The sequence below is a fragment of the Xenopus laevis genome, chromosome 6S (assembly GCF_017654675.1).
Source record: "Xenopus laevis strain J_2021 chromosome 6S, Xenopus_laevis_v10.1, whole genome shotgun sequence".
Classification (NCBI taxonomy): Eukaryota; Metazoa; Chordata; class Amphibia; order Anura; family Pipidae; genus Xenopus; species Xenopus laevis.
In genome coordinates this window covers 115,349,136-115,360,629 of record NC_054382.1, presented here as the reverse complement: position 1 = coordinate 115,360,629, position 11,494 = coordinate 115,349,136, and positions in this window count along the sequence as shown.

Genomic DNA, 11,494 nt, shown 5'->3' with positions numbered 1-11,494 from the left:
TGGTTCTTACTTGTGCTCCCTAGGCTGAGTGGCTCTGACAACCCTAAGCTGAGTAGTACCAGGAATTCAACCCCACACTCATACCAGTCCTATCAATAGTGTGACACAGGTAAAACCTGACAATTCTATTCTGTTTCTGTGATCTATTTGTAAAGTCATCCCTTAATGAAAACAAGATTTGCTGAGATAACCCCTCGTTAGCCTCAATTGAATCATTTTCCTCGCCTGAGTGGCAGCTGTCATCATGGATAGAATTCTGTCTGGAAATTCAAGCTTCAGGGCTGATGACATTGGCGAATTTCAGTACAGTTATAAGTAGCTAACTTTCCCTAATTGTTTCATTATGTTTCTCATAATAATATTTTGATTACAGTGATTGCTTACCTACAACTTGTCAGGCATGAAAATGGGCCCAAGACAAGGGATCACTTGTTCCATCAGAAATTCATTAAAACGAAGCAGACTAATGGCACTAAGCACCGCTCTTAAAATTCAGCCCTTATTTTTATCCCAGTGAATATAGTGCAGCCAGAGGCACCGAGAGCTCTGCTGCCTAATGATGCTCTTATCTGATCATCCCAGCATGTCAAGCAAACAGCTGCATTTACAGGGGACAGTGTTTATTATATTTGACTGACTTTAAACATTTTAGAAGAGGAAATTAAAAGTATTGATAATTAGGAAATATACATCTTGCCATTTTTGCTCTTGTTGCAAGGAAGAATGAAGAAAACATTGTTCCTTCAAGAAATATTGCTTTTGTTTATATATTTAGCCAAACAACAACACCACGAGGCTGCTAAAAGTCTGAATCCGATAATATTACATCTCCAACTTGTTGAGGTTTTGTAAAAGTCAACGGAAAAGGTCCCATTTCAAATTTGAAGATATCATGGTCTGCCCTGAGTTTTGTCCAAAAATCCGAAAAATTTATGGGTTTCAAGCACTATCACAAAAAATTAGAGTGTTTATGACATAATAATTTGTCAAGCTTCTTCTGAACCGATTTTTTCGCGTAATTTTAATGATAAATAAGGTAAAATTGTGGATGGGAGTTGTTCGGATTTTTTTTAATAAAATAATGAGAAAAATTCAGATTTTAGTTAAAGGGCATGTAAAGTCTAAAATAGAATAAGGCTAGAAATGCTGTATTTTGTATACTAAATATAAACATGAACTTACTGCACCACAAGCCTAATCAAACAAATAATTTATGCTTTCAAAGTTGGCTACAGGGGGTCACCATCTTGTAACTTTGTTAAACATCTTTGCAAGACTAAGACTGTGCACATGCTCAGTGTGGTCTGGGCTGCTTAGGGATCGTCATAAACAAAGCTGCTTGAGTTCTGCATGGCTGGGAAGTAAGGCGGGGGCTCCCCCTGCTGTTCATAAGTATGATTGTTTCCCTGCTCAGCAGTTAGGGACCATCTGACAATTCCTATCCACTGCAGTAAATGAAGGGAGAATTTCACTGCATACAGTCAGGTTTCTTATAAAAACCGTACACATTTTTTAATTAAAGTATATTGGAGATAGGTTTCTTTTTCATTAAAGGGATACTGTCATGGGGAAAAAAATTTTTTCAAAATGAATCAGTTAATAGTGCTGCTCCAGCAGAATTCTGCACTGTAATCCATTTCTCAAAAGAGCAAACAGATTTTTTTATATTCAATTTTGAAATCTGACATGGGGCTAGACATTTTGTCAATTTCCCAGCTGCCCCTGGTCATGTGACTTGTGCCTGCACTTTAGGAGAGAAATGCTTTCTGGCAGGCTGCTGTTTTTCCTTCTCAATGTAACTGAATGTGTCTCAGTGGGACATGGGTTTTTACTATTGAGTGTTGTTCTTAGATCTACCAGGCAGCTGTTATCTTGTGTTAGGGAGCTGTTATCTGGTTACCTTCCCATTGTTCTTTTGTTTGGCTGCTGGGGGAGAAAAGGGAGGGGGTGATATCACTCCAACTTGCAGTACAGCAGTAAAGAGTGATTGAAGTTTATCAGAGCACAAGTCACATGACTTGGGGCAGCTGGGAAATTGACAAAATGTCTAGCCCCATGTCAGATTTCAAAATTGAATATAAAAAAATCTGTTTGCTCTTTTGAGAAATGGATTCCAGTGCGGAATTCTGCTGGAGCAACACTATTAACTGATTCATTTTGAAAAATTTTTTTTTCCCAATGACAGTATCCCTTTAAAGAAAGTAAAAATGGGATTTTATTTTTTATTACATGCCCTTTAAGGATGCACTGAATCCAGAATTCAGTTCAGGATTCAGCATTTTTCAGCAGGATTCGGCTGAATCCTTCTGCCAGGCTGAATCCGAATCCTAATTTGCATATGCAAAGTAGGGGCGGGGAGGGAAATTGTGTGACTTTTTGTCACAAAACAAGGAAGTAAAACATTTTTCCCCTTCATACCACTAATTTGCATATGCAAATTAGGGTTCGGTTCGGTATTCGGCCGAATATTTCACAAAGGATTAGGGGGTTCAGCCGAATCCAAAATAGTAGATTCGGTGCATCCATAATTTTAGTAAATAACCCCAGGAGTCATTTACAAAGCAGAACACAGAATAAAAAGTGCAAAAAATTACCACAATTGACCATTTTTATTGCACTTTGCTCACTGCGTCCACAAACACAAACAGGGATACAATTATTTTAAACTAGGCTGTGAAGATAAATAATATAGAAATTAATCCAGACAAAGGTGGGATGATGTCTCTGCTCCGAAGAGCTTACAAACTCATTTTCAATTAATGGTGGGTTGCTCAAGATGTGGTTAAGCAATGTCTTTATTTTAAAAAGAGAATATAAATGTCTTCCCCTGCCCATATCTAGTGTCACGTACACACACACACTGTATATGGCAGGAGGCATAACATCAACGTATAAGAGTTAAAATGAGATAAGTTTGGACAACTATGCAAAATGAACAAGTAGGAAGAGTGACATGGAGAGATATTATTTGGCAGTTAAAGGGCACTGTGAAAGGTTTTGAACTTTTCTAGTCGTCAGCTAAGGATTTCACAGTATTCACCAGAAAGGCTTCTGAAAAGAGAAAAGGCAGAAAATGTGCTAATTATAATGAAATGTTCCACCGAGCAAATCATTCTAAGAACTGACTAATAAATGACTTGCACTGAAACTATTCCAGATAGGGACACAGTGAACTCGAAATATTTTAGCGGAAAATAACTCTAATCCTTTTCATTTTAATCTAATTACAGAATATTGTTTTGTGAACATCCAGAACTCACATTTGTATAGGGTGTTCTGGTACAAATATTTCCGTTCAGCCGCAGGGAAGCACAGGAGTAGAAACACTCAATTATTGTGAAGGGAGCTGTACTCACACAGACGTATGTAAGTGTCAAACGCAGATGGGACGGAGCATGTTGCATTTCACCTGCGTTCGGTGCATACATACCTGTGTGAGTACAGTCCCCTTCACAATAATTGAGTGTGTCTACTACTGCGCTCCCCTAAGGCTGAACGGAAGAAAGGAGAGCGCAGGAAAAACCGCCCTTGTTTAAAGGGCATGTAAAGGCAAAAAAATAAAATCCCATTTTTACTTTCTGTAATAAAAAAGAAACCTATCTCCAATAAACTTTAATTAAAAAATGTGTACTGTTTTTATAAGAAACCTGACTGTATGCAGTGAAATTCTCCCTTCATTTACTGCTGTGGATAGGAATTGTCAGGTGGTCCCTAACTGCTGAGCAGGGAAACAGTCATACTTATGAACAGCAGGGGGAGCCCCCGCCTTACTTCCCAGCCATGCAGAACTCAAGCAGCTTTGTTTATAACGATCCCTAAGCAGCCCAGACCACACTGAGCATGTGCACAGTCTTAGTCTTGCAAAGATGTTTAACAAAGTTACAAGAGCCCACAAGTTTAAGAGCCCACAGGCAAGATCCTAGCTGAAAGCAATTATTTGCCCAAGCACTCTCCAACTACAGGCCTGGATACTTAACATACTATTTTACCCATATGGTTCAGGTACAGGACCTATTTTCCAGAATCCTCGGGACCTCGGTTTTTAGATAACAGAGCTTTCCATAATTTGGATCTTCACACCTTAAAGGGCATGTAAAGTCTAAAATAGAATAAGGCTAGAAATGCTGTATTTTGTATACTAAATATAAACATGAACTTACTGCACCACAAGCCTAATCAAACAAATAATTTATGCTTTCAAAGTTGGCTACAGGGGGTCACCATCTTATAACTTATACATCTTTGCAAGACTAAGACTGTGCACATGCTCAGTGTGGTCTGGGCTGCTTAGGGATCGTCATAAACAAAGCTGCTTGAGTTCTGCATGGCTGGGAAGTAAGGTGGGGGCTCCCCCTGCTGTTCATAAGTATGATTGTTTCCCTGCTCAGCAGTTAGGGACCATCTGACAATTCCTTTCCACAGCAGTAAATGAAGGGAGAATTTCACTGCATACAGTCATGTTTCTTATAAAAACGGTACACAGTTTTTAATTAAAGTACATTGGAGATAGGTTTCTTTTTCATTAAAGAAAGTAAAAATAGGATTTTATTTTTTGCATTTACATGCCCTTTAAACAGCTTTCTAAACAATTAACACAGGCAGGAATGCCAGGAGCTGTGGGATTTATGTTGCACAGACATACGTATAAATCATGGTTCCAGGAAAGTCTGTTTTGTTCAGGCTCTCCTATTCCTAAAGACTGCCCCACTTACTGAACCATTTTCAGAATGAGCGTGATGGAGATAAAAATAAACATAGCAGCCCCATTATTATGTGCATACTGATATGGAATAGACTCCAACAGCAGGATGGTATTAGACAACTCATAAATATGTGATCTATCATCCAGTGAACCTAACAAATCATCCTCAATCATTAATTCCTATAAAGCCAAAACTTTCTTATTTCTCTAATTTCCCAGTGAAGACTAAATGTTCTTTGCAACTGACAAACTAACAGCTTTGGTCATTTCAGTGGATTGGTATAAGCTTTTCCTACAGAGCTGTACCATGGCACTAAACTCTTTGTACAGAATTCCTCAGTACGGGAGACAGTACAATGGAAACCTCTGTTAGATGGGTGATGTCTGGGGGTTTGGTAAGGGGATAAATGAGAAACAGGTGATGTTTTTTATAATAAGAGCTTTCCAAATAATAATTGTGTTCCAAATAATGATAGTGTTCCAAATAATAATAGCTTGTTCCAAATATCAGCAGTGTAGAGTTCAATTAGTGATCTCATTCATTCTGTGAAAAAACAGGTGTCAATTCCGGCCCTTATTTACGGAAGGAAGGAGCAAATTTTGTGCTGCTGGTTATATTGTATTTCTCTCTTAAAATCTGAGTAAAATGGATCATTCCAGACATTGTTCAGAAGAGTACTTTGACTAAATAGTTGATTGGAGAGGGGAAAACATATAAAGAAGTGCAGAAATGAGAGGCTGCTCAGCTAAAATGATCTCAAATGCTTTAAAATTGCAACCAAAATCTGAAAGATGTGGAAGAAAATGGAAAACAACCATTCGAATGAATAGAAGAATAGTCAGAATGGCAAAGACTCAGCCAATGATCAGCTCCAGGAAGATGAAAGAAGGAGTAAAGTTCCCTGTGATACTGTTACAATTAGAAGACGTCTATGTGAAGCCAAACTATCGGCAAGAAGTCCCCACAAAGTCCCATTGTTGAAAAAAAAGACGTGTTGAAGAGCTTACAATTTTCCAAAGAACACATTGACTGGCCTAAAGAGAAATGGTGCAACATTTTGTGGACTGATGAAAGCAAGATTGTTCTTTTTGGGTCTAGAGGCCACAGTACAGAGTGAAGCCTGTGAAGCCGGTGGCACAAGCATCATGATATGGGGATGTTTCTCATACTGGTGTTGGGACTATTTATCTCATACCAGGGATCATGGATCAGTTTCAATACATCAAAATACTTGAAGAGGTCATGTTGCATTATGCCGAAGAGGAAATGTCCTTGAAATGGGAGTTTCAACAAAACAATGACCCCAAACACACAAGTAAATGAGCAACATCTTGGTTCCAGACCAACAAGATTGACATTATGGAGAGACAGCCCAATCCCTGGACCTTAACCCTTTCCCTGCCAGCCATTTTGTCCTAGATACGAACATCTACCGCCAAGCAGTTTTTAGACATTTTGTACTCTTTCACTTTAAGGGCCTTTACTCGGGTGGTCTTTTAGTTTACCCAGGAAAACAATATATATTTTTTTTTCAGGAAAACCTGAACTTTCAAAATATGCAAGAATTTTGGTGTAATTCTACTTCTGTAAAAAAAAAAAAAAAAAGGCTTCTAAGTGTCTTAATAAAATGAAAAAAAAATCATGTTTCACAAAGAACAATCATGTATATCAGAAACAATTTATTTTATGTATGAAAACACAGCTGATTTGGAAAGGTCTATGTCTCCTGAACGCGGCAATACCAAATATTTATAGTTTTATGGAGATTTCTCACTTGTACAGATGAAAATCTACAAGCAGTACACTACCAAATTACCAAAGCTCTGCTCCCCATACTTCTTATTTCAAGGCCAAACATTCCACTATCAGTAGGTTTACCCTAGAAAACTACCCATTATTAGAAAGAACAGATGGGTAAATATATCTTTGTACTCCAAACTACCAAGTTGCAATTGTTTCTCAAACTTATAATGTTTTATAGAAATGTTTATAGAATTAGATTTTTTTGAAAAATTACTTCAAAGCTTCCACTCAACATCAAATCTCCCACACCTCATTGGGTATCAAAATGAAAGCCTGGGGTCCACTGAACAGTTTGATGCCCAACATGTATAGATTTACCTAAGCATGTGGTATATAGGGGCCCTAAAATGTAGACACCCCATTTGAGCTATCAATTCTGTAATTCCAGATAGGGGGGGGGCAAAGTTAGAAAAAAGTATGTTCACCCCAGAAAACCATATATATTCAGAAAGTACACATTCCCACGAATCCAAATTGGGTATGCATGTCTTTCTACTCCAAAGCACCAAGCCGCAAACCTTTCCTAAATTTGGCAATTTTGGTGACATTTCCAAAAATCACCTGAAAACTTCCACCCTGCCGCATTGTATGTCCCACATACTATTGAGTTTCAAGATAAATCACCCCAAATATAAAAGCCTGGGGTCCTCTGAACAGTTTGATGCCCAATATGTATAGGTGTACCCAAGCACATGGCATATAGGGGCCCCAAAATGAAGAACCCCCCATATGGTATGTCATTTCAGGTACTGCAAAATCAACACATTTACATAGTTTTTGGGGGGCAAAGGTAGAAAAAAGTAAGTTCACCCCAGAAAACCATATATTTTCGGAAAGTACACAATCCCACGAATCCAAATTGGGTATGCATGTCTTTGTACTCCAAAGTACCAAGCCGCAAACCATTCCTAAATTTGGTGATTTTGGTGACATTTCCAAAAATCACCTCATAGTTTCCACCCTGCTGCAAATACTTTTAGCTATAAAGAGAAATCACCCAAAATATGAAAGCTTAGGGTCCTCTGAACAGTTTAATGCCCAATATGTATAGGTGTACCCAAGCACGTGGCATATAGGGGCCCCAAAAGGAAGACCCCCATATGGTCTGTCATTTCAGGTACTGCAAAATCAACACATTTACATCGTTTTGGGGGGGGGGCAAAGGTAGAAAAAAGTAAGTTTACCCCAGAAAACCATATATTTTCGCAAAGTACACATTCCCCCAAATCCAAATTGAGTATGCATCTCTTGACAGCCCCCCAGCCTCGTTGCCTAGGGGGCTGTCTTCCCTCCCCACTCTCTGCGGAGACACAGAGAAAGAGCTCAGCTGCTAAAGAACGTAACATGTACGTTCTTGGCAGCCTGAGCATTTGCCTGCCAGCACGTACGCCGTACGTGCTTGGCAGGCAAAGGGTTAATCCAATAGAAAACATGTGGGATGACATCAAAAATGTTGTTTCTGAGGCAAAAGCAATAAATGCAAAAGAACTGTGGAATGTAACAGGTTGTTGGAAGTTGGTGGACTCCATGGGGCAAATTCACTAAGATCCGAAGTTGCGCCAGCGACAGCTTCGCGCACTTCGTCAGGCGTAGTTTCGTCAGCGCTACGCAAATTCACTAAAATGCAAATTTGTGCTCAGGGAGGCGAAATGGTAGCAATGTTGCACTAGCGTTAATTCGTCAAGCAAAGCGAATTTACGCTAGCAATGCCTCATTTGAATACGGCGCCAAGTTAAAGTACAATGAACGTATATGTAGCAGCAAATACATTACATTACACTACACAAGCCTGAGAAAGCTTCATAAAATAAAATAGAGTTGTTATTTTGCCCTATACATGTGCCCACTGTATAGTTTAGGTGCCATATGTTAGGAAATGTAGGGGGGAAGGAGGGTGCCCCCAAAAAAAATTTATGATTTTTTTCAGCCTATCACCCTTAAAAAAGGAAAAGACCCCAGCGTTTTTTGGGACTTAGAAAAAATTTCAACTATTTGGGGACTTAGAACATTTTTCAACTTTTTTTAAAAATAAAATCGTATCTACTCTATGCACTTCGCCTGCTCTAAATCCGGCAAAGTAAACTCTGGCGAAGGAGGTCACGTTCAGAAAAAGGCCAATGTTAGTAAATTTGCGTATTTTCGCCCCCTTCGCCAGCGTTAGGGTGCGAAGTTGCGCTAAGCTATCATCATCGCTGGCTAATTTTCGCCAGTGTTAGTCACTTCGCCCTTTAGTGAATTTGCCCCCATGTAACACAGATGTGCAGCAGTTCTCAGAAACACTAATTATACAACTAAATATTAGTTCAGTCATTCAAAGTAAAGCAAAACTTGTGATAAATGCTTCTTCATGTTTTCATTTGGGATAGAATGCGCAGTGTTCCCAATGCATTTGCTTGTGTAAAAGCTATTATAAGAATTTTGAACTTTATTCACTTTCTTAAACACACTGCTATTATTCTGAACACAACTGTATATGACCAACCGTAGTACAGTAGGGCAGTGATTCACAGAGGCCAAAGCATATTAGTTATGGGTTAGGTAGGTGGGGGCATGGCTGTGGAGTAGAAATTATTGAATACCTATAACAATCCCAATTCGTCCTTTGTGGGACCTCATAAAAAGATGCAAGTCACTGCCTTGTAGAAGTGTAATGTGGTGTAATTACTGTTTAATGGGTAACTCTTGTTTCTAGCTGATACTGTATGTCCAACAATCCTATAGTAGATTGGACTTCAGCTTTGCTGCTTTTTTGTCTGTGTAAAATATATTGTATCTACAAAAAACATTTGCATTCCTCCTATCATTTTATATTCTAAGCTTTCTAGCTTCCATTCAGAGAACATAACCTGGTAAAGGTGAGACGGGCTAAATGGATCCAAAAAGCCCTTAATGTGCAAGACATGCAGTGTAGAGCCTTCTGAAAATAGAAGGTATTTACTTGTCTTGTGCCATACACATAGCACTGCCTTAATACCCAAAATAAGCCTGTTATTCACTTGTCATCTGCTGCCTGCCCTGATCCCTATCCCCAGGTGGGACAGAATCTCCGCTAAGTACCACTGCAAAAAATACCAAAAGTGTGTTGGTGAAGACCAGTTCCTGTAGAACCTTAACCTCTGTAATTAATTCTTATATCTCCCAATATTCCATTTTAATCTCTGTAACCTGTTACTTCAAATTTCCCTTTAAAGGGCATGTAAAGGCAAAAAAATAAAATCCCATTTTTACTTTCTTTAATGAAAAAGAAACCTATCTCCAATATACTTTAATTAAAAAATGTGTACCGTTTTTATAAGAAACCTGACTGTATGCAGTGAAATTCTCCCTTCATTTACTGCAGTGGATAGGAATTGTCAGATGGTCCCTAACTGCTGAGCAGAGAAACAATCATACTTATGAACAGCAGGGGGAGCCCCCGCCTTACTTCCCAGCCATGCAGAACTCAAGCAGCTTTGTTTATGACGATCCCTAAGCAGCCCAGACCACACTGAGCATGTGCACAGTCTTAGTCTTGCAAAGATGTTTCACAAAGTTACAAGATGGTGACCCCCTGTAACCAACTTTGAAAGCATAAATTATTTGTTTGATTAGGCTTGTGGTGCAGTAAATTCATGTTTATATTTAGTATACAAAATACAGCATTTCTAGCCTTATTCTATTTTAGACTTTACATGCCCTTTAATATGCCATTCATTGCATTATTATAATTAGGTATTATTATTCACTTCTACCTTATTCCAGCCTCCAAGTAAAGCTGTCCTAACATTGGATGTGTTCTATTGTTGAAATAACAAAAAAAATATAATGTACTTTTTTTTATTTTACAGTGCAAACAAAGCCTGGGGTTTTTATACTTTCTCCTTCAAACTCATTGTTGGATCAGAAGAAATCATTCTCACTTTTCTTCCTTCCTGGGCAAAGAGACCTGATGAACTCTTGTGCATAAAGCTCATTATAAGGGGGGATAAAATTGAGGAAGAATGTGACTAAATGACTTGCTTACCTCCCACAGGTACTCCGCAGACTCCAAAAGGGCTATATATTATTTTACAAGCTATTTATACTGTGTATAACTGCATTATGTCAATGTAAACAGATCACTGCACAGTAAGTACAAGGTACATTGGTTTCTGGCTCTATATCAGTGTGTTTGAAAAAATATTTTAAACAAAGTTTTCCTCTTTTCTGTAAAAATAGAGATATTTCATTTTACTCAATGCGGAGAAGTTGTACTTGTGAGCAAAGTTCTTAACATTTCCTTCCCTCCCATCTCTGTCAGCAGCCGACATATTGTCCTAAATTAAAAAACCCGATGTGCCAGAACAGAAAGCTGGTGCGGACAGATGTATTTACGATTTTCCAATACAAGATTTGTTTTTTAATCAAACAATCCTTTTTGTTATTTTAACTAAACAGGAACATTAAAAAAACACTCCTCGATTGTTCCATGAGTGGTTTAGAATTACATTTCCAATTTAAAAACCCCACCCTTTACCCTTTGTTGTCATTGTTTTGTTAACAGGATTCCATTATTCATTATATTCTGTATATTACATTATATCTGTGCACTATCGATCTAGCAAGGACCAAACATGGAGTAGTGTCAACACCATAAAGTATGTTCCGCACAAGCATTATTCATTGTACTCAAGTTAAACAAGGATTTATACTGCCCCATGCTCTCTAAAAATAATTGTTCTGGGTAAAACAATTTTGGGGTACCTTGTTACATTATGTACCTCTGTTAAATTTATTGGCTTATGACAATATTTTACTAGGAAATATTACAACGTATTCTTTAATTTTAATGTCCTTTTAATGCCCAGAGATCAAAACCCATGTTTTTTCTAAGCTCTGTGCTAATAAACAGATTTTGCGGACATTGAAAACAACTTGGAGTGTGGTCAAAGCACACAACATACTTATTTAATCCCACCCACTTCTTTGTGCTTTCAAATTTAAAAAGTGTGCACAAAAGTTAACTTTGG